General features: G+C 39.3%; 2 long non-coding RNA genes across 2 annotated transcripts in view; both read left to right on the top strand.

The window, feature by feature from the left end:
• LOC309477040 overlaps window positions 1-20,797 on the top strand; it is a 271,762-nt gene that overhangs the window by 141,064 nt on the left and 109,901 nt on the right. The window lies entirely within an intron of this gene.
• LOC309477049 lies at window positions 1,206-2,018 on the top strand. Its single transcript, XR_014198501.1, has 3 exons — window positions 1,206-1,574; window positions 1,731-1,807; window positions 1,903-2,018. It is a non-coding gene; the product is annotated as an uncharacterized lncRNA (long non-coding RNA).

Raw genomic sequence — 20,797 nt, 5'->3', positions numbered from 1 at the left:
AAATTAGAGAAGGGCTTTAAAATGTATGCCTCTTCATATATCCCGGATATGAAGGTAAGTCTATATATCTCAAACTTTATGGCTTACGTTAGCTTGCTAGCTTACATTAGGCTAGGCTAATAAACAATCCCGGTCTGACAGAATATGCGTGTTATAATGTTGTACTGTTTTCTAGTATTAGGCGGAAAATGTCTACGTTGTGTCTGTACGCCTTCATGCATGTTCCTAACTTCTTATTGTGTTAATATGTGATTGGCATTAGTGTCAAACAAAGACAGGGCCACAAGTGAAGTCGCTGTAAAGGCTTTCTGCTTCAGATCCATGAAGAAGCACGAAAAACCTCATTGTGTAAATGTAGGGCTGCACTTGTAATTTGTGTCAGAGTTCAAGTTGTGTGTTGTACTTAACATGGTCATGTTACATTTTGACCTTCGTTATCGCTTTGTATGTGCTCAGCTTCCAAAAACTGCTCAAGCTGTTCAAGCCTTTGGCCACTGTTGCTGGCTTGCATGTGCTAAACTTTTCCAAAAGCTACTCAAGTTGTTCAAGTCTCTGGCCACTGTTGCTGGCTTGCATGTGTTTAACTTTTCCAAAAGCGACTCAAGTTGTTCAAGTCTCTGGCCACTGTTGCTGCCTTGCATGTGTTTAACTTTTCCAAAAGCTACTCAAGTTGTTCAAGTCTCTGTTACTGCTTTCTGTGCGTTTTATTATGATGAGTTTGAATGGAATTGTGTTTACAGTGTGCAGCTTTGGATGCCAACATATCATTATTTATGACTTTATATAATGCCATACTTGCTGCACACCACTTCTCATAATTCTATTTAAAGACATCTATTTCTGTGTTAAAGGTTGTATCAAAATCCCTTTTTTCTGGCCCAAAAGAAGGGATTTTCAAAAAAAAAAAAGTATATTATATAAATATATAATATAATATTATATATTATATTATATATATATATATTATATTATATATATTATATTATATATTTATAGAAAACAGAAATTATCACATTCATCTAATCTTTCCGAACGATCCGCTAGCAGCCTAGGCTCCGAGATCTGTACACAAAAACACTTGTTATCAACAAGTGTTCACCACCCACTCAAAAGCAAAACAAAGTGTTCCAACATATAACCAACGAGATGCACATTTAGGAGAGTTTCAATTGCACGGAAGGGAGGGGGAGGGAGGGAGTAGCGAGCTAGCTCTCTGTTTTATTTGAACATCAACAGAGTGACGTAGCAATTGGTGAATGTGATGATTTATTTTTGGGCCAGAAATCGGTGATACAACCTTTTAAGAAGGATACATTCATGCCAACAGTTCACAAGTCCAACATGACCATATAGAGTAATTACGACTGATCTATCGACAGATGGTCCTCAGGGACACAGATCCTGTAATTATGGTGCGGTGCAGATGCTCATGTGTGGCGGGGACAGCTCTATGCAACCACACAGTTGCCCTATTATTCCAGACAGCTCACTTCTCCCAGCTAGGTGTGCCAGTGGTTCCTCCTATACACAGCTGTACAGAATCCGAGCAACAATAGCACAAACCCCGAACAGCAGTAAGTTTCATAGCAAAGCATGGTTCATATGGGATAGTTTGCATAGATGTATGTCATGCAATAGTATGTACCAGTAGCTGCAAAATAGAACCTCTGTTTAATAAATTCTCAAAATTATGAGTGTATTTTAACATGTATTTTATCACAATTTCACAGGGTGTAAAACCAGGTCCAGATGGGAAGATGGTGGTTGTTAAGCCTGTGCAGGGTCGGATGGGTAAAGGAGGATTACGGTAAATAAATATTAACTTAACAATTATTTTCATGAGTTGTTTCCCCCATTGTTATGTCAAATTAAGTACCTCTTTATGATATTTTTTATTAAAAGGAGCACCCTCTACAGAGGAATGACTGGCCCTCTTCCTGACCTGTCGGTACTTCGTGTGGCCGAGGTGTACAGCGGCCTAGATCCACTGGATATGCCCCTGGTGACAACAATGGGGAAACGAAACTTCTAACACAATGCACAGAGCTGCTTAAGAATGCCCCGGGTCCTCCATGTCTTCCCCTTATTACTCATCAGCTTTCATGGACTCGGCAATCGACGAAAACACAAATTTAAAAGAAGTAATTCATTAAACTCATTAAAGAAAGAGATACAGGAGCTGAAAATTAGCTGTAAATTTGGATTACAAAGATTCGCCCACTCTGACGATGACATTTGATTCTATACACGGTAAGATGCGAACAAGATATCCCTGACCTTAGTAACTTGGACCATACGTGACCATATTGTAAAGTTGTGTACTCTTTCTGTTCCGTTCCCATAGATTTCCCAGTTACCATAACCTTATGCTGTTTTGGAGATTGGTTGAACCATCGGTGCATAAAATGGTTCGTGCGTCGAGGGCCAAAGCTGCTGAAAAATTGAATGAAGCAGTAACATCTGTCCGTTCCACACACACGGTTGGTTTTTGCAGTTGTCATTAATAATAATGTTGTCATTAATGCTGTTGCAGTTGTCATTAATGATGATCATTAATAATTAATAATATTTTTCTGCAAATATATATAAATATTCTTTAGTTTATTTGATTTATTATGGTGGTTTTTCAAAGCAAACCATGAAAATGACATCTGACTGCATTTACCTCAACATTCTGATATTAGATTGAGTATTTTCTAACTTGAATCCATATTAATTTATAGATTTGAGTTGGGGGGGGGGGTCGTTAGTCACGCCCATGCTGGGGAGGGTGTCCTCTCATTTGGATTCTCAGAATATGGTCACCCTAGGTATAAATCAATAAATAAGTAAGGTGCCTGAGTAGCCTATTGCAGTCACAGTCCCACATTTGGAATTTCCAGTAACATGTAGAGTATTATTGCTGTTGTATTTTAATTATAGACCAACAGCAGTAATGATAATTGCACATCCTTTTATCTATTAGACTAGAGAGGTTACATTAGGTTTAATGATGTTTGTGTGTGTGTGTTTTCTCACCAGAGACAATCATTGCAACCCATCGATGAGCTAGTCCTTTTCCTAATGTACTTGTCCGTTGGTTTAAAGGAGCAGGACTTGGTAAATCGTTTCAACATTCACACCTCTACTGTAAGCCGCATTATCTGTTCGTGGACCAACTACCTGTACACACTCTTGGGCTCGGTGGCTATCTGGATTGAGCCTGAAGATGTTAAAGCTCGCCTTCCTGATGATTTCAAAGACTTCTCCGATACTCAGATAATAGTTGACTGTACAGAGCTCAAGTGCCAGACGCCATCCTTGCCTCTCCTCCATAGTGAGATGTTTTCTACGTACAAATCTCACTGTACAATGAAAGGACTTATCGGGATCGCCCCTCATGGTCCAGTGACCTTAATCTCTTCACTCTATGAGGGGTCAATAAGTGATAAAGAACTCTTTAGGCGGTCAGGGTTGGCTAATTTTCAGCTCCTGTATCTCTTTCTTTAATGAGTCAATTTCTTCTTTTAAATTTGTGTTTTCGGCGATTGCCGAGTCCATGAAAGCGGGTTCTGGGACAGATGAATAGTCATGATCAGCAGCAGGAGTGCAGTCCATATGTTGCCCATCTTCTGCTGATGCCAGCTCAGGCTGAAGTTTGCTTACTCTGTCCCAAACGCTCAGTCTTGGTGATGGGATGGAGTAATCATTCCACTGGAACAATACCGGGACAGCTCCTTTCTTTAGTTGCCTTTTCCCCTCCGGTGTTTTCGGCTGAATGATCTGCTCCGGTGTGAAGTGCAAACTACAGACTTTGCTGTGTCCTGTGACAATGAACTCATCACGACGAATATTCACCAGCCACCGCTTTCTGAGTTCAACATCGCTGGGAAATCCATGGTAACTTAAAACGTTGAATTTAGATGATGACGTGCATGTGGGAACACAACAATGTTCATGATATTTTCTCTGTTGCCTCTGGAAAAAAACTCTATCTTTTTTAAGGCTCATTTTCCGCTGTTTACGCCACCGCCATATTTCACCAAACAGGAAAAGAGCGGGCCGTATTTACCCGTTGCGGATATGACGTCAGGTTGCTATGTGCAAGGAGCCCATTCGAGGCTTCTGGTCATTCCTAGGATATCTAAGTCCACTAAAGGACTTAGATATCCTTTAGTGGATATCGGATAAGGACGTTTTCACATTTAGCTCCTAAACTCTGGAATGGCCTTCCTGATATTGTTCGAGGCTCAGACTCGCTGTCCCAGTTTAAAACTAGATTAAAGACGCATCTCTTTAGCCAAGCGTTCGCATAATACTACCTTTTATACTACAGTTGAATAAGATTGAATGCATTAATATTATGAACAGCAGCTATGCTAATTATTTCCCATCTGCTTTTCTGTTGTTATCTCGGGACGCTAGTTCGTCAGAATAGAGTTCGTCAGCTCCAGTTTGTATCCAGCCTTTCATGGAAACTTCAGATGCCCCAACACCCATGAAGAGACGACTTGACGCCCGTGAAGAGACGACTCGACGCCCGTGAAGAGACGACTCGACGCCCGTGAAGAGACTCGACGCCCGTGAGGAGACGACTCGACGCCCGTGAGGAGACGACTCGACGCCCGTGAAGAGACGACTCGACGCCCGTGAAGAGACGACTCGACGCCCGTGAAGAGACGACTCGACGCCCGTGAAGAGACGACTCGACGCCCGTGAAGAGACGACTCGACGCCCGTGAAGAGACGACTCGAAGCCCGTGAAGAGACGACTCCACGCCTGTGAAGAGACGACTCCACGCCCGTGAAGAGACGACTCGAAGCCCGTGAAGAGACGACTCGACGCCCGTGAAGAGACGACTCGACGCCCGTGAAGAGACGACTCGACGCCCGTGAAGAGACGACTCGACGCCCGTGAAGAGACGACTCAAAGCCCGTGAAGAGACGACTCCACGCCCGTGAAGAGACGACTCCACGCCCGTGAAGAGACGACTCGACGCCCGTGAAGAGACGACTCCACGCCCGTGAAGAGACGACTCGACGCCCGTGAAGAGACGACGCGACGCCCGTGAAGAGACGACTCCACGCCCGTGAAGAGACGACTCCACGCCCGTGAAGAGACGACTCCACGCCCGTGAAGAGACGACTCCACGCCCGTGAAGAGACGACTCCACGCCCGTGAAGAGACGACTCCACGCCCGTGAAGAGACGACTCCACGCCCGTGAAGAGACGACTCCACGCCCGTGAAGAGACGACTCGACGCCCGTGAAGAGACGACTCGACGCCCGTGAAGAGACGACTCGACGCCCGTGAAGAGACGACTCCACGCCTGTGAAGAGACGACTCCACGCCCTTGAAGAGACGACTCCACGCCCGTGAAGAGACGACTCGACGCCCGTGAAGAGACGACTCGACGCCTGTGAAGAGACGACTCAATGCTGCCGATATGTTATGCCCTAAATTAATACATGATTAACTAACTGTATTTTTCTATGTACATTTCTGAAGTGCACTTTCTGTAAAGCTGCTTTGAAACAATATGTATTGTGAAAAGCGCTATACAAATAAATTTGAATTGAATTGAATTGAAATTTGAATTGAATCTATGCATTGTGAAACTGCAACTTCATGCTTAAGGAAAATAAATATATCTGTATTCCTCTGACTTCCATTTTTCCGCGCTTACACTTTTGGCACGTTTTTTGCGCACAAATATGGCCACAACAAGACGTCTTTTGGACATAATTTTGCTTAGTGGATTGTGTTTAGTGTTTTGCAGCACAAGTGCATCTCACTGCAATGTGTGTTTTAGTGAGTAAGAAAGTAGGAGTTTTGCAAGAAGAGTGAGATTGAGCGTATATACGGAAACCAGACAGGAAGTTCTTTAAGGAAGTGTGTCTCTGTGTCTCTTTCATGTGTTGTTGTCGAGTCTGCAGGTGTAGAGTTATTCTGTGCTGTTGGAAGGTTGTTGTTGCTCGACACTGAAAATAAGCCTGAAAAGTTTTTTTCTTTTTCTTTTTTACTTTTGAAGCTTGTGATTCTTATTTTGAGTAATATGTTTTATTCTCATTGAATTTTGTACAGCTTCTGAAAGTTGTGTTTGAGAGCGGTTCACGTGTAAATGGAGCGTTTTGCGAGTTAACTTTTTCCAGTGGTAGTGAGGTTATCCAGTGGATTAAACATAGGCGTCGATTTCAGTGGAGATTTCGTCATGAGTCATTTTGTACCCACCACTTTTAACTTAACGTCCATAACTTTGGGTTTGATTTTTTGACAGTTTTCAGTGGTTATGAGGAGCAATATGAGAGAGAAATTTGAACTGAATCATAGGTTTGGTCTGTTACAGCCCTAGTAAGATGAGAAAGCAGAGTTTAAGTCGTTTGTCATGGTTGTAAAAAACAAAAACAATGGCTATCTGAACATCTTTGCCAAGCGCAAACCAGTACAGAAGTAATCAATAAATTATCGGGGAGGATCATGCTTTTTTTCACAATCATTTTGGAGGGTCACAGAAAAATGTATTGCTGGCGAAGGGAGGGTCAAGTCTATTTTGACTATAGATCTCAAAACTCCTCCGGTAGCCCCTTAAATAAAAAAACGAACAGTCCCTTAGGATCATTAAACCACGTCATGTCATATTGTCAACATGGTACTTATGAAGCAGAAAAGTGGGTCATATGTCTAATGCTTTTTGAAAGCTTAAGGCTTTCTTCTTCATAAAATGAGTCGGACATCATCACATTTTTTGTATACATTTTTATTTATTTACATTAGTAAACTACAGGACATCGTCTTTCAAAACATGACCTGCGCGAAAGAGAGAGAAAAAAAAAAGAATGCGTCTCTGTCCTCAGCACTCCTGAAAGAGCACTTCTGAATGCGTCTCTGTCACCAGCACATCTCAAACCAAACTGGAAATGATAAGACCCCATGTAGCCTACTATTTAAATCGATTGCTGGACATCGTAATGTTATTGTACATATATCTGATTTAGCATTGTATTTGCAACCCCCACCCCTACCTGTCCTACCCACTTTTTAAAACAAAGTTACGCCACTGGGCGCACGTATCCAGTCCATAGGAGGGGAATGGCGCAGCAAGCCGACACTACGAGCCGGGCTAACAGTGAAGCTGGCTTCATGTGAAGGGAGCTCACGCAGATGGGAGTTTTACTTACTCAAACATGTTCTGAGGGCAGAAAGGAAAATGATTGGTTTACAGCTTCAACCAATGAAACTGAAGCAAGGGCGGGGTTTAGACGTTTGAATTTGATGTGCGCTGCGGTCTGCGGAGGGATTCTTGAGGAATAGTCGGAATAAAAGACAGATGTTCGTGGGAGAACGCATTTATTGCAAGGTAAGTGAATTTACTACTATATTTTGTTACAATTCAACATCCTCTAACGTTTACAAAGATAATAAGCGAACATTTAAAATGCACAGAACTAATATCATCGTCTAAATATCGTATTGTATGCATTTTGATTTGACTGTTTCATCAGTCGACCAAAACAAAGCTGCTTATGGGGTAACTGGTGTAAAACATGCTTTTCCAATGGTACCTCGCTGTCTGTTAAATTGATATGCGAGAACAGAACTCGTTAAAATTTTCCGCGATATTTCAACGCCGGTCAAAATGATACATCTCCCGCCTTAGCGCTGCTCTCAGGGCAGGAGCTCGATTCAAATCGCTGTTATTTTTAGTGTATTTCGCGCTGCTCTCAGGGCAGGAGTACTCAATAGATTCAAATTGCTGCTATTTTAGTGTATTATGCGCTGCTCTCAGGGCAGGAGTACTCAATAGATTCAAATCACTTTTATTTTTAGTTTATTACACGCTGCTCTCAGGGCAGGAGTACTCAATTCAAATCACTGTTATTTTTAGTGTATTATGCGCTGCTCTCAGGGCAGGAGTACTCGATAGATTCAAATCGCTGTTATTTTTTGTGTATTTCGCGCTGCTCTCAGGGCAGGAGTACTCAAAAGATTCAAATCGCTGTTATTTTTAGTGTATTATGCGCTGCTCTCAGGGCAGGAGTACTCAATAGATTCAAATCGCTGTTATTTTTAGTATATTATGCGCTGCTCTCAGGGCAGGAGTACTCAAAAGATTCAAATCGCTGTTATTTTTAGTGTATTTCGCGCTGCTCTCAGGGCAGGAGTACTCAAAAGATTCAAATCGCTGTTATTTTTAGTGTATTATGCGCTGCTCTCAGGGCAGGAGCACTCAAAAGATTCAAATCGCTGTTATTTTTAGTGTATTATGCGCTGCTCTCAGGGCAGGAGTACTCAATAGATTCAAATCGCTGTTATTTTTAGTGTATTTCGCGCTGCTCTCAGGGCAGGAGTACTCAAAAGATTCAAATCGCTGTTATTTTTAGTGTATTATGCGCTGCTCTCAGGGCAGGAGTACTCAAAAGATTCAAATCGCTGTTATTTTTAGTGTATTATGCGCTGCTCTCAGGGCAGGAGTAATAGATTCAAATCGATTATTTTTAGTGTATTAAGCGCTGCTCTCAGGGCAGGAGTACTCAATAGATTCAAATCGCTGTTATTTTTAGTGTATTATGCGCTGCTCTCAGGGCAGGAGTAATAGATTCAAATCGATTATTTTTTGTGTATTACGCGCTGCTCTCAGGGCAGGAGTACTCAATAGATTCAAATCGATTATTTTTAGTGTATTAAGCGCTGCTCTCAGGGCAGGAGTACTCGATAGATTCAAATTGCTGCTATTTTAGTGTATTATGCGCTGCTCTCAGGGCAGGAGTAATAGATTCAAATCGATTATTTTTAGTGTATTAAGCGCTGCTCTCAGGGCAGGAGTACTCGATAGATTCAAATTGCTGTTATTTTTAGTGTATTACGCGGCGCGCTGCTCTCAGGGCAGGAGCACTCGATAGATTCAAATCGCAGTTATTTTTTGAGTATTTCGTGCTGCTCTCAGGGCAGGAGTACTCAATAGATTCAAATCGCTGTTATTTTAGTGTATTACGCGCTGCTCTCAGGGCAGGACTACTCGATAGATTCAAATTGCTGTTATTTTAGTGTATTACGCGCTGCTCTCAGGGCAGGAGTACTCAATAGATTAAAATCGCTGTTATTTTAGTGTATTACGCGCTGCTCTCAGGGCAGGAGTACTCAATAGATTCAAATTGCTGTTATTTTAGTGTATTATGCGCTGCTCTCAGGGCAGGAGTACTCGATAGATTCAAATTGCTGTTATTTTTAGTGTATTATCCGCTGCTCTCAGGGCAGGAGTACTCAATAGATTCAAATTGCTGTTATTTTTAGTGCATTATCCGCTGCTCTCAGGGCAGGAGTACTCAATAGATTCAAATTGCTGTTATTTTTAGTGTATTAGGCGCTGCTCTCAGGGCAGGAGTATAGATTCAAATCGCTGTTATTTTTACGTGCTGCTCTCAGGGCAGGAGTACTCAATAGATTAAAATCACTGTTATTTTTAGTCTATTAGGCGCTGCTCTCAGGGCAGGAGTACTCAATAGATTCAAATCGCTGTTATTTTTAGTGTATTATGCGCTGCTCTCAGGGCAGGAGTACTCAATAGATTCAAATCGCTGTTTTTTAGTGTATTATGCGCTGCTCTTAGGGCAGGAGTACTCAATAGATTCAAATCACTGTTATTTTAGTGTATTACGCGCTGCTCTCAGGGCAGGAGTACTCAATAGATTCAAATCGCTGTTATTTTTAGTGTATTACGCGCTGCTCTCAGGGCAGGAGTACTTAGATTCAAATCACTTTTATTTTTAGTGTATTATGCGCTGCTCTCAGGGCAGGAATACTCAATAGATTCAAATCGCTTTTATTTTTGTGTATTACGCGCTGCTCTCAGGGCAGGAGTACTCAATAGATTCAAATCGCTGTTATTTTTGTGTATTATGCGCTGCTCTCAGGGCAGGAGTACTCAATAGATTAAAATCGCTGTTATTTTAGTGTATTATGCGCTGCTCTCAGGGCAGGAGTACTCAATAGATTCAAATCGCTGTTATTTTAGTGTATTACGCGCTGCTCTCAGGGCAGGAGTACTCAATAGATTCAAATCGCTGTTATTTTTGTGTATTATGCGCTGCTCTCAGGGCAGGAGTACTCAATAGATTAAAATCGCTGTTATTTTAGTGTATTATGCGCTGCTCTCAGGGCAGGAGTACTCAATAGATTCAAATCGCTGTTATTTTAGTGTATTACGCGCTGCTCTCAGGGCAGGAGTACTCAATAGATTCAAATCGCTGTTATTTTTAGTGTATTACGCGCTGCTCTCAGGGAAGGATTACTCCGATTCAAATTGACTTCAACATGCACTAACTGTGATAAGCATGTGACAATATAACTGTGTCCTTAGTGCTGTTTTGAGGGCATTATAAATTTATTTTAGCTTAAAGATCTTAAGATTTTTACAAGTAATTTTATTTGTTTACATTGGTACCAGTTACAATAAGGTTTCATTAATGTCCCTTGCACCAAGTTTACTCCACAAAAGAAATAGTCCAGGAAATATTTTAAAATGAGGATGTTCATTGTGCAATATCCAAAAACTGAAGCTTTCAGGTGAAATACATTTTACATTTTGTTTTTTTATGACTATCAGCTTACATTGAAACCAACATCTTTATGTAATTCATTTGCAGGAAGACCTACACTTCTGGAGAATTTAAGGAGGAACTGACAGACATTTGACCAGGCGACCCGTAGCGTTGGGCCTGGTTTAACAGGAAGCCCATTCAAGTTCAATGACACCCGTCTAAAATAAAAATCATAAAGCAATTAAAAACCTCTAAGAATAATGATATGAACAACAGTTTAATGATAGGCTACATCTTTGCTCTGCATTTTTTTGTGATATGTTTCTGTTTTATACATTTAATTCACTGGAAATGTTTTGTAATACAATAAAAAAGGAAAGTCATAATTATGCTTGAATTGGTTATTTTGCAAAATTGGACCAAAAGACAGTCCAATAAAAATATAATTAGTAAACTAGTTATTTACAATACATTTTTGTTCAGTCATTAAATGAAATCAAAATTCCATACTTTTGTAAGGATGTATTTCCTACAGGGGTTCAGGCTGCCGAATGACTAAAGAAACGTTATCAGTAAGATGGTGGAAAACTGTAGATTTCTTGTCTATTACCACCCACTGCTACTTATATCAACAACGGAAATAAGCGTAGTTACAAGTTGTAACAACAGCTAAATATGTGGCAGATTGCTGCTATAGAGTGACGATATTGTTTTGCAATAGGTAGCACGTCAAAGTCAATACCTAATCAAAACTAGTTAGCACATTATATGTAATTGAAAGGGTCTAATGACACTATATATGGTTACACTTAAAGTTACAAAATAGATGTGATGATAAAAACTTATCCCATCCCAAAATACCATTAATTGTACCCCCCATATATGTAAAGTGTTTCCTGAGAGATATAAAGAGAGGGAGAGGGTGTAGAAAGAGACAAAGAGAGCCAAAGAATAAAAAGGACAGAGAAACTGTTATAATCTTTGATGCCTTCCTTGACCATGTGTCTGTAACCCAAATGTGAGACGTTCAAATCGACTAATCAGATAATTACAATTTCCCCCATTGTAAAAGGTGTGACAATTCGTAGACCCCCGAAGTACACACATTTTGACCTACAGGCCTTGAGCACTATCAGCACCTCTGCCTTTAGGAATTCCAAATGGTACCCTGTGGTAAGAAAGGGGAATTGAAACAGTAAAAGAAAATGTTTTTGTTCATTTTCAAATATCTTTAATTATTTTCAATCTTACACTTTTCCACACAGACTTAAAATTGCAATCCTCTCTCTAGTTTTTTTCTAACCATATTAAACATTAATGTTTCATAAAACATTACATTTTTGGTATACAGTACAATCAGTACAAAAGTTTTCTGGAAGTGATAAGCACTAACAGGATGAGAAGAAACCTAAAATGCTTTATAACCTGTGTGGTTTGATGTTGCATGACCACTAAGTTAAATGGTAGTCTGCTCCTTTATCTGTTGCTGGTAGAGGGGTAAATGCACATTAATTTAGTGATATTCAAAAGAGACTCGCTTATGATAAAGACAAACAATCTCTAAATGATCACTAAACTTTTGCCATGAATTCAATCTGCTTTTGATAAATGTATTTTTAGAAAATCTTAATTTTATATTTTGGAAAACAGAATGGTGGGAAAAGTATGGAAACAAAAATATTTTTCCATACTTGGAAATTACTCAAATCAAATGCCAAACTTTTCCAAATTGCCTAGGAACCCTGAAATTAAGTGTCTTTGTTTCTCTGCAATACTCAGTGGAAAATTAACTATTTGAACATAGATACACATTTTGCAATCACATTTATGCATCACAAAATCAACACTGAGATTGTGTGCTTGTATCAGGTGGAACCAAACGCTCTCCATCTTTGCATCCAGGCCTTAATCATAGACTGGGTAGCATCAGGCATCTTCAGTGTTGGCTCCTTTTATTCATCCAGTTTCTGCCAGCTCATTCAGGTAACTGAAGAATGAGATAAAATAACAAGTTAATAATAGACCAAAAAGAAATGGTCTACTTATGTAACAACAAAACGATTAAAAAGAATCAAATATAGCCTACCCTTAAAAATGTGTAGGGCTATAGATTTACTAGACTATAAAACCAGCAAAAATATAAACAGAAAAAAAAAAAGAGTATTTTGTACTGTATATTTTGGTATTGTGGGACAACTTTGCTTTAGTTTTACAAAAGTGATGCCCTGAAGAATGAAGAATAGGAGCTGACAGCCATTTTTACTGAATGTTTTTATGAGTGAGGTTTTTTTTTTTTATTAACAATGATTAGTTATAGAGAAAAATATAATTATTCTAGAACTGAGCTTAGTGTATCAAATTATTAGAGCACATAGTATCAATACTACTGTATATTCCTGCAATACAGGAATATTACAGGACTTCATTTCTAGGAAAATGCAAAGCAATTAGAATCTCTTAAGAACTCCTTCCCTGACAGCTTGGAGTATTGCCCTAAAAGAACAGCGATTTGAATCTATTGAGTACTCGCCCTGAGAGCAGCGTGTAATACACTAAAATAACAGCAATTTGAATCTATCGAGTACTCCTGCCCTGAGAGCAGCACGTAATACACTAAAATAACAGTGATTTGAATCTATTGAGTACTCCTGCCCTGAGAGCAGCGTGTAATACACTAAAATAACAGCAATTTGAATCTATCGAGTACTCCTGCCCTGAGAGCAGCTCGTAATACACTAAAAATAACTGCGATTTGAATCTATTGAGTACTCCTGCCCTGAGAGTAGCGCGTAATACACTAAAATAACAGCGATTTGAATATGAATACTCCTGCCCTGAGAGCAGTGCATAATACATTAAAATAAAAGCGATTTGAATATGAATACTCCTGCCCTAAGAGCAGTGCGTAATACACTAAAAATAAAAGCGATTTGAATCTATTGAGTACTCCTGCCCTAAGAGCAGTGCGTAATACACTAAAAATAACAGCGATTTGAATCTATTGAGTACTCCTGCCCTGAGAGCAGCGCGTAATACATAACAGCGATTTGAATCTATTGAGTACTCCTGCCCTGAGAGCAGCACGTAATACACTAAAAATAACAGTGATTTGAATCTATTGAGTACTCATGCCCTGAGAGCAGCGCGTAATACACTAAAATAACAGCGATTTGAATCTATTGAGTACTCCTGCCCTGAGAGCAGCACGTAATACACTAAAAATAACAGTGATTTGAATCTATTGAGTACTCCTGCCCTGAGAGCAGCGCATAATACACTAAAATAACAGTGATTTGAAACTATTGAGTACTCCTACCCTGAGAGCAGCGCGTAATACACTAAAAATAACAGCGATTTGAATCTACTGAGTACTCCTGCCCTGAGAGCAGTGCGTAATACACTAAAATAAAAGCGATTTGAATATGAATACTCCTGCCCTAAGAGCAGTGCGTAATACACTAAAATAACAGCGATTTGAATCTATTGAGTACTCCTGCCCTGAGAGCAGCACGAAAGACACTAAAAATAACTGTGATTTGAATCTATTGAGTACTCCTGCCCTGAGAGCAGCGCGTAATACACTAAAATAAATGCGATTTGAATCTATTGAGTACTCCTGCCCTAAGAGCAGCGCGTAATACACTAAAATTACAGCGATTTGAATCCATTGAGTACTCCTTCCCTGAGAGCAGCGCATAATACACTAAAATAACAGCGATTTGAATCTATTGAGTACTCCTGCCCTGAAAGCAGCGCGTAATACACTAAAATAACAGTGATTTGAATCTATTGAGTACTCCTGCCCTGAGAGCAGCGCGTAATACACTAAAAATAACAGCGATTTTAATCTATTGAGTACTCCTGCCCTGAGAGCAGCGCGTAATACACAAAAATAAAAGCGATTTGAATCTATTGAGTACTCCTGCCCTGAGAGCAGCGCGTAATACACTAAAATAAATGCGATTTGAATCTATTGAGTACTCCTGCCCTAAGAGCAGCGCGTAATACACAAAAATAACAGCGATTTGAATCTATTGAGTACTCCTGCCCTGAGAGCAGCGCGTAATACACTAAAAATAACTGTGATTTGAATCTATTGAGTACTCCTGCCCTGAGAGCAGCACGAAATACACTAAAAATAACTGTGATTTGAATCTATTGAGTACTCCTGCCCTGAGAGCAGCGCGAAATACACTAAAAATAAAAGTGATTTGAATCCAAGTACTCCTGCCCTGAGAGCAGCGCGTAATACACAAAAATAAAAGCGATTTGAATCTATTGAGTACTCCTGCCCTGAGAGCAGCGCATAATACACTAAAAATAAAAGTGATTTGAATCTATTGAGTGTTCCTGCCCTGAGAGCAGCGCGTAATACACTAAAAAGAACAGCGATTTGAATCTATTGAGTACTCCTGCCCTGAGAGCAGCGCGTAAAAATAACAGCGATTTGAATCTATTGAGTACTCCTGCCCTGAGAGCAGAGCGTAATACACTAAAAATAACAGCAATTTGAATCTATTGAGTACTCCTGCCCTAAGAGCAGCGCATAATACACTAAAAATAACAGCGATTTGAATCTATCGAGTACTCCTGCCCTGAGAGCAGCGCATAATACACTAAAATAACAGCGATTTGAATCTATTGAGTACTCCTGCCCTGAGAGCAGCGCATAATACACTAAAATAACAGCGATTTGAATCTATCGAGTACTCCTGCCCTGAGAGCAGCGCTTAATACACTAAAAATAACAGCGATTTGAATCTATCGAGTACTCCTGCCCTGAGAGCAGCGCATAATACACTAAAATAACAGCAATTTGAATCTATTGAGTACTCCTGCCCTGAGAGCAGCAGATAATACACTAAAAATAACAGCGATTTGAATCTATCGAGTACTCCTGCCCTGAGAGCAGCGCGTAATACACTAAAATAACAGCGATTTGAATCTATCGAGTACTCCTGCCCTGAGAGCAGCGCATAATACACTAAAATAACAGCAATTTGAATCTATTGAGTACTCCTGCCCTGAGAGCAGCGCGTAATACACTAAAATAACAGCGATTTGAATCTATTGAGTACTCCTGCCCTGAGAGCAGCGCATAATACACTAAAATAACAGCGATTTGAATCTATCGAGTACTCCTGCCCTGAGAGCAGCGCTTAATACACTAAAAATAACAGCGATTTGAATCTATCGAGTACTCCTGCCCTGAGAGCAGCGCATAATACACTAAAATAACAGCAATTTGAATCTATTGAGTACTCCTGCCCTGAGAGCAGCAGATAATACACTAAAAATAACAGCGATTTGAATCTATCGAGTACTCCTGCCCTGAGAGCAGCGCATAATACACTAAAATAACAGCGATTTGAATCTATCGAGTACTCCTGCCCTGAGAGCAGCGGATAATACACTAAAAATAACAGCGATTTGAATCTATCGAGTACTCCTGCCCTGAGAGCAGCACGTAATACACTAAAATAACAGCAATTTGAATCTATCGAGTAATCCTGCCCTGAGAGCAGCGCTTAATACACTAAAAATAACAGCGATTTGAATCTATTGAGTACTCCTGCCCTGAGAGCAGCGCATAATACACTAAAATAACAGCGATTTGAATCTATCGAGTACTCCTGCCCTGAGAGCAGCGCTTAATACACTAAAAATAACAGCGATTTGAATCTATTGAGTACTCCTGCCCTGAGAGCAGCGCATAATACACTAAAATAACAGCAATTTGAATCTATTGAGGACTCCTGCCCTGAGAACAGCGCATAATACACTAAAAATAACAGCGATTTGAATCTATTGAGTACTCCTGCCCTGAGAGCAGCGCGTAATACACTAAAAATAACAGCGATTTGAATCTATTGAGTACTCCTGCCCTGAGAGCAGCGCGTAATACACTAAAAATAACAGCGATTTGAATCTATTGAGTACTCCTGCCCTGAGAGCAGCGCTTAAAAATAATAGATTTGAATCTATTACTCCTGCCCTGAGAGCAGCGCGTAATACACTAAAAATAACAGCATTGAATCTATTGAGTACTCCTGCCCTGAGAGCAGCGCGAAATACACTAAAAATAACAGCGATTTGAATCTATTGAGTACTCCTGCCCTGAGAGCAGCGCTAAGGCGGGAGATGTATCATTTTGACCGGCGTTGAAATATCGCGGAAAATTTGAACGAGTTCTGTTCTCGCATATCAATTTAACAGACAGCGAGGTACCATTGGAAAAGCATGTTTTACACCAGTTACCCCATAAGCAGCTTTGTTTTGGTCGACTGATGAAACAGTCAAATCAAAATGCACACAATACGATATTTAGACGGTGATATTAGTTCTGTGCATTTTAAATGTTCGCTTATTATCTTAGTAAACGTTAGAGGATGTTGAATTGTGACAAAATATAGTAGTAAATTCACTTACCTTGCAATAAATGCGTTCTCCCACGAACATCTGTCTTTTATTCCGACTATTCCTCAAGAATCCCTCCGCAGACCGCAGCGCACATCAAATTCAAACGTCTAAACCCCGCCCTTGCTTCAGTTTCATTGGTTGAAGCTGTAAACCAATCATTTTCCTTTCTGCCCTCAGAACATGTTTGAGTAAGTAAAACTCCCATCTGCGGAGCGCTCACGGAGAGCAACCAGCTCGACACATGGGCTATTTCCTAGCGTATGTGCTGGTGTCGTCCAGCCCGCAGCTCTAAAAGATTTCTCTGAAATTAAAAATCTTTTGGAACTTTTGGGATATTGTAAGTACACAACTGCAGGAAATATAAGTAGCTATATGAAGTAGCTTATGTCAAAAATGATTTATGACCCTTGATTTATGGTTTTATGACAGGATGTCCTTATATGGGTGTTTTATGATGCCATGTGACCTTTGACCCTGTGTGGTTCTGGTGTGTTTATGGATATGTGTGTGTTTATGACTGTAAGCTGCTTGGTGTGACAAGGAAGTGAATGATTTTTCAGGGGTGTTTTTATTATTGGTGGATAATGTCCACAGATTGGTGAAATTATGAACATGAAGAAATCTGTCATGGATTTTATTTTTCAGATTTCACGACAGCGTCCATAATGTCTGTGGGAGAGAATACAAGCAGGGTGAATGAAATTAAGAAATAGCATTGCTGATAAATAATACATATAAAATATATGAAATAAGATGGCATTTATTTAAGTATATGCATTTAAAGGTAAGTTTTAAACTTGAGTGGAAGTGAGATGAAATGAGACTCTGTGTTGTCTCTGCGGACGTCCACACAGCTCTTTGAATCTGTCGGAGCTGATGAAATGTTACAAATTAGGTTTTACAAATAAAAGCATTGCAGATAAATAAACCATATGAAATATATGAAATAAGATGAAATTTATTTAAGTATAACTATTTTTAAAGTTAGTTTTAATCTTTTAAACACCATGTTGAAATGAGACTGTTTGATGATGTCCTTTTCCTCGATGAGTTTAAGAAATACATCCATTAGGCTATTGTTAAATAAATAAAAACATTTTCAAAATATATATGAGATAAGAGATAAGAATACAATTATCAACTATAAGTATTTTAATCTAATACACAACGTTATACAGCCTTACATAGATAAATAAACCATAAAATAGTGAATAATAGTTCATATTATTTAAAATAAGATGTTAAATTATCAAGTATAAGTATTTTAATCCATTACATCAGTGATATAGAGTCATCATGCGGACACCGCAATATACTGACTTACACAGATAAACAAAACATAAAAAAGTGAATAATAGTTCAAATTATTTGAAATAAGACGTTAAATTATCAAGTATTTTAAGGTTTAAACATGTGTTGAAGTGAACTTACCATCGGTGAAATTAGGTCTTTTTGTCTCTGGTTAAAATCATAGATCCTTGAATTTCTGAGCATGTTTTCTGGATATGTTTGCTCTCTGTTTGCTAAATTGAAAATGAAGATTGTGTTCATCATGGCAGGGGCGCAGGCCCTCCTCTTCCTCTCTGTGTAGATGCTATGTATTAGCATTGCAGTTTGTTTCAGGAAACATCAAGCAATTAAAAGATAGGCCGATCACCTGGTGTTTTACAATCAAAGACGCCACAGTCTCCTAAAATCTCCTATCTGAAGCATTCCTGTCTGGCAGGGAGACCCAACATGTGCCCATTCTGACACCTCTACACTGACCAGACTGTAAGATCAGTACAAGTAGATGTTTATACCTGTGTCTTCAGGAAAAGTCAGGGGCTTAAAAACAAAAGAGCCAGGAAGTTACATTTTATACAGTCTACTCTTTATCCAGTGATTGTTCTGATAAACTCAATCGTCCTCTTCCTGCGGGATCTGTCCCTCATCCTGATGTTCTAGGAGAACATGTGAAAGAAAGATGAAATCCAATAATGACACCTCAATTCTGATACAGTGCAACAAATAAGGAGATTATGTTTTATTTATTTTAATCCGGTTTGTTAAAAGTATGTTGAATGATGTTAGATCATCTGTGTTACCATGTGTGTTTGATATAACAATGAAAACATGTGAAAAACCTGTTAAAATCAAGTAATGATGCAATCCTTTAAATCTTAACGTTGAGTGCATCAGAATTAAATGGATGTAAAATTATTATCATATCACACGTGACATTTTCTTACTTTAACGTGACAGTATCCACCAATAATAAAAACATCCCTGAAAAAACATTCACTTCCTTGTCACACCGAGCAGCTTACAGTCATAAACACACACATATCCATAAACACACATATCCATAAACACACATATCCATAAACACACACATCCATAAACACACACATATCCATAAACACACACATCCATAAACACACACATATCCATAAACACACACATCCATAAACACACATATCCATAAACACACATATCCATAAAAACACACACATATCCATAAACACACCAGAACCACACAGGGTCAAAGGTCACATGGCATCATAAAACCCCCATATAAGGACATCTTGTCATAAAACCATAAACCAAGGGTCATAAATCATATATTTGACATAATCTACTTCATATGGCTACTAATATATCACACTGTGCAAGTTAATGTAAATTCTTCCCAGTTGTTGCTTTCCCTGGGAATCCCTGGGATTGCATTTCAAGCTACACACTTACACTGTTATCCGTTCTTGTAAATATCCAGTGAGGGAACAACCACAAGTGCTCACTAATGTACCTATACCCTTTTATTATTTCACAGTGATGAGTACTAATATAACCCAACAATATTCATAATGACACATATGACACAACCACCTAACACTGAAAACAAAGCCATTTTTGTTACCCGAGTATGGGAGAAAGAACATGTTCAACCCGAATGATAATACACTAAAGAACAGACTAAACTTGAACATCATGATTTAGCAGCAACCTCCAGCAAAGAGTTCTTTAGTCTGAAACACTATTCAAAAATACCTTCAAAAGCTGGATTGTAATTAGCATGTAATACTTAATAATAAAAAAATAAAAAAGTGTTTTCAATTGGAAATAAAAAGCTAATAAAAAGTCAAGTGTAACAGTGCACTCTTGCAAAGCTCATATATTTGCAGGGCTGATAAAAAACAGAAGGGTATTTGGTCATAATCAGCTTTAAGAGTTGAGCTGATGCCTCAGAGTCAGTCAGAAAGGCTCAGTTTGAGTCTCAGGTCTCTCTGTCTAGTCTTTTCTTGGTGAAGTTGGTCTCCTCGTGTTCTATTCTTGTTACACAGCTCTGGGGAATACCTGAAGAACTAGCAGAGGAAGCTAGAGGAACACAATCTAGAATTAAAGCTGCAAGCAGCGATGAAAGGGCCCTCGCACCCGTGCCATCGTCACTCGTTGGCTTTAGGAAGACAGAGCATGGTTGGGCAATGTGCATTTAAGGAGGTATACAGTATATAGTAGTTGCTAGCATGTTTAGTATGTTTTTAGCATGCTTAGTACACAATAGGTATGTGGTTAGTACTGCATTACTGTGTTAACCAGTTCAGTTTCTGTTGGCAGTAGGTGGGGTTATATATCTGAATATTGCTTTGTAGATGTGTTCAGTGCAGGACTTTTATCAAGTATGTGAAGTTTGGGGCAGATTGGATATTGTATGTTTGAGTTACAGCAAATTCATATTTAATTGTAGTAATAGTATGGTTTAGTACTTATAGTGTTTACTAGTATGTTTTAGCATGTTTCTAGTATGTTGGTAGGATGTTAAGCACCTACTGGCATTTTTTTTAATATGTTATTAGGAGTCCACAACAGTGTTTAACATG

This window comes from Leuciscus leuciscus, assembly GCF_965113295.1.
Source record: "Leuciscus leuciscus genome assembly, chromosome: 16".
Classification (NCBI taxonomy): domain Eukaryota; kingdom Metazoa; phylum Chordata; class Actinopteri; order Cypriniformes; family Leuciscidae; genus Leuciscus; species Leuciscus leuciscus.
This window is presented reverse-complemented; position numbering and strand designations above follow the sequence as displayed.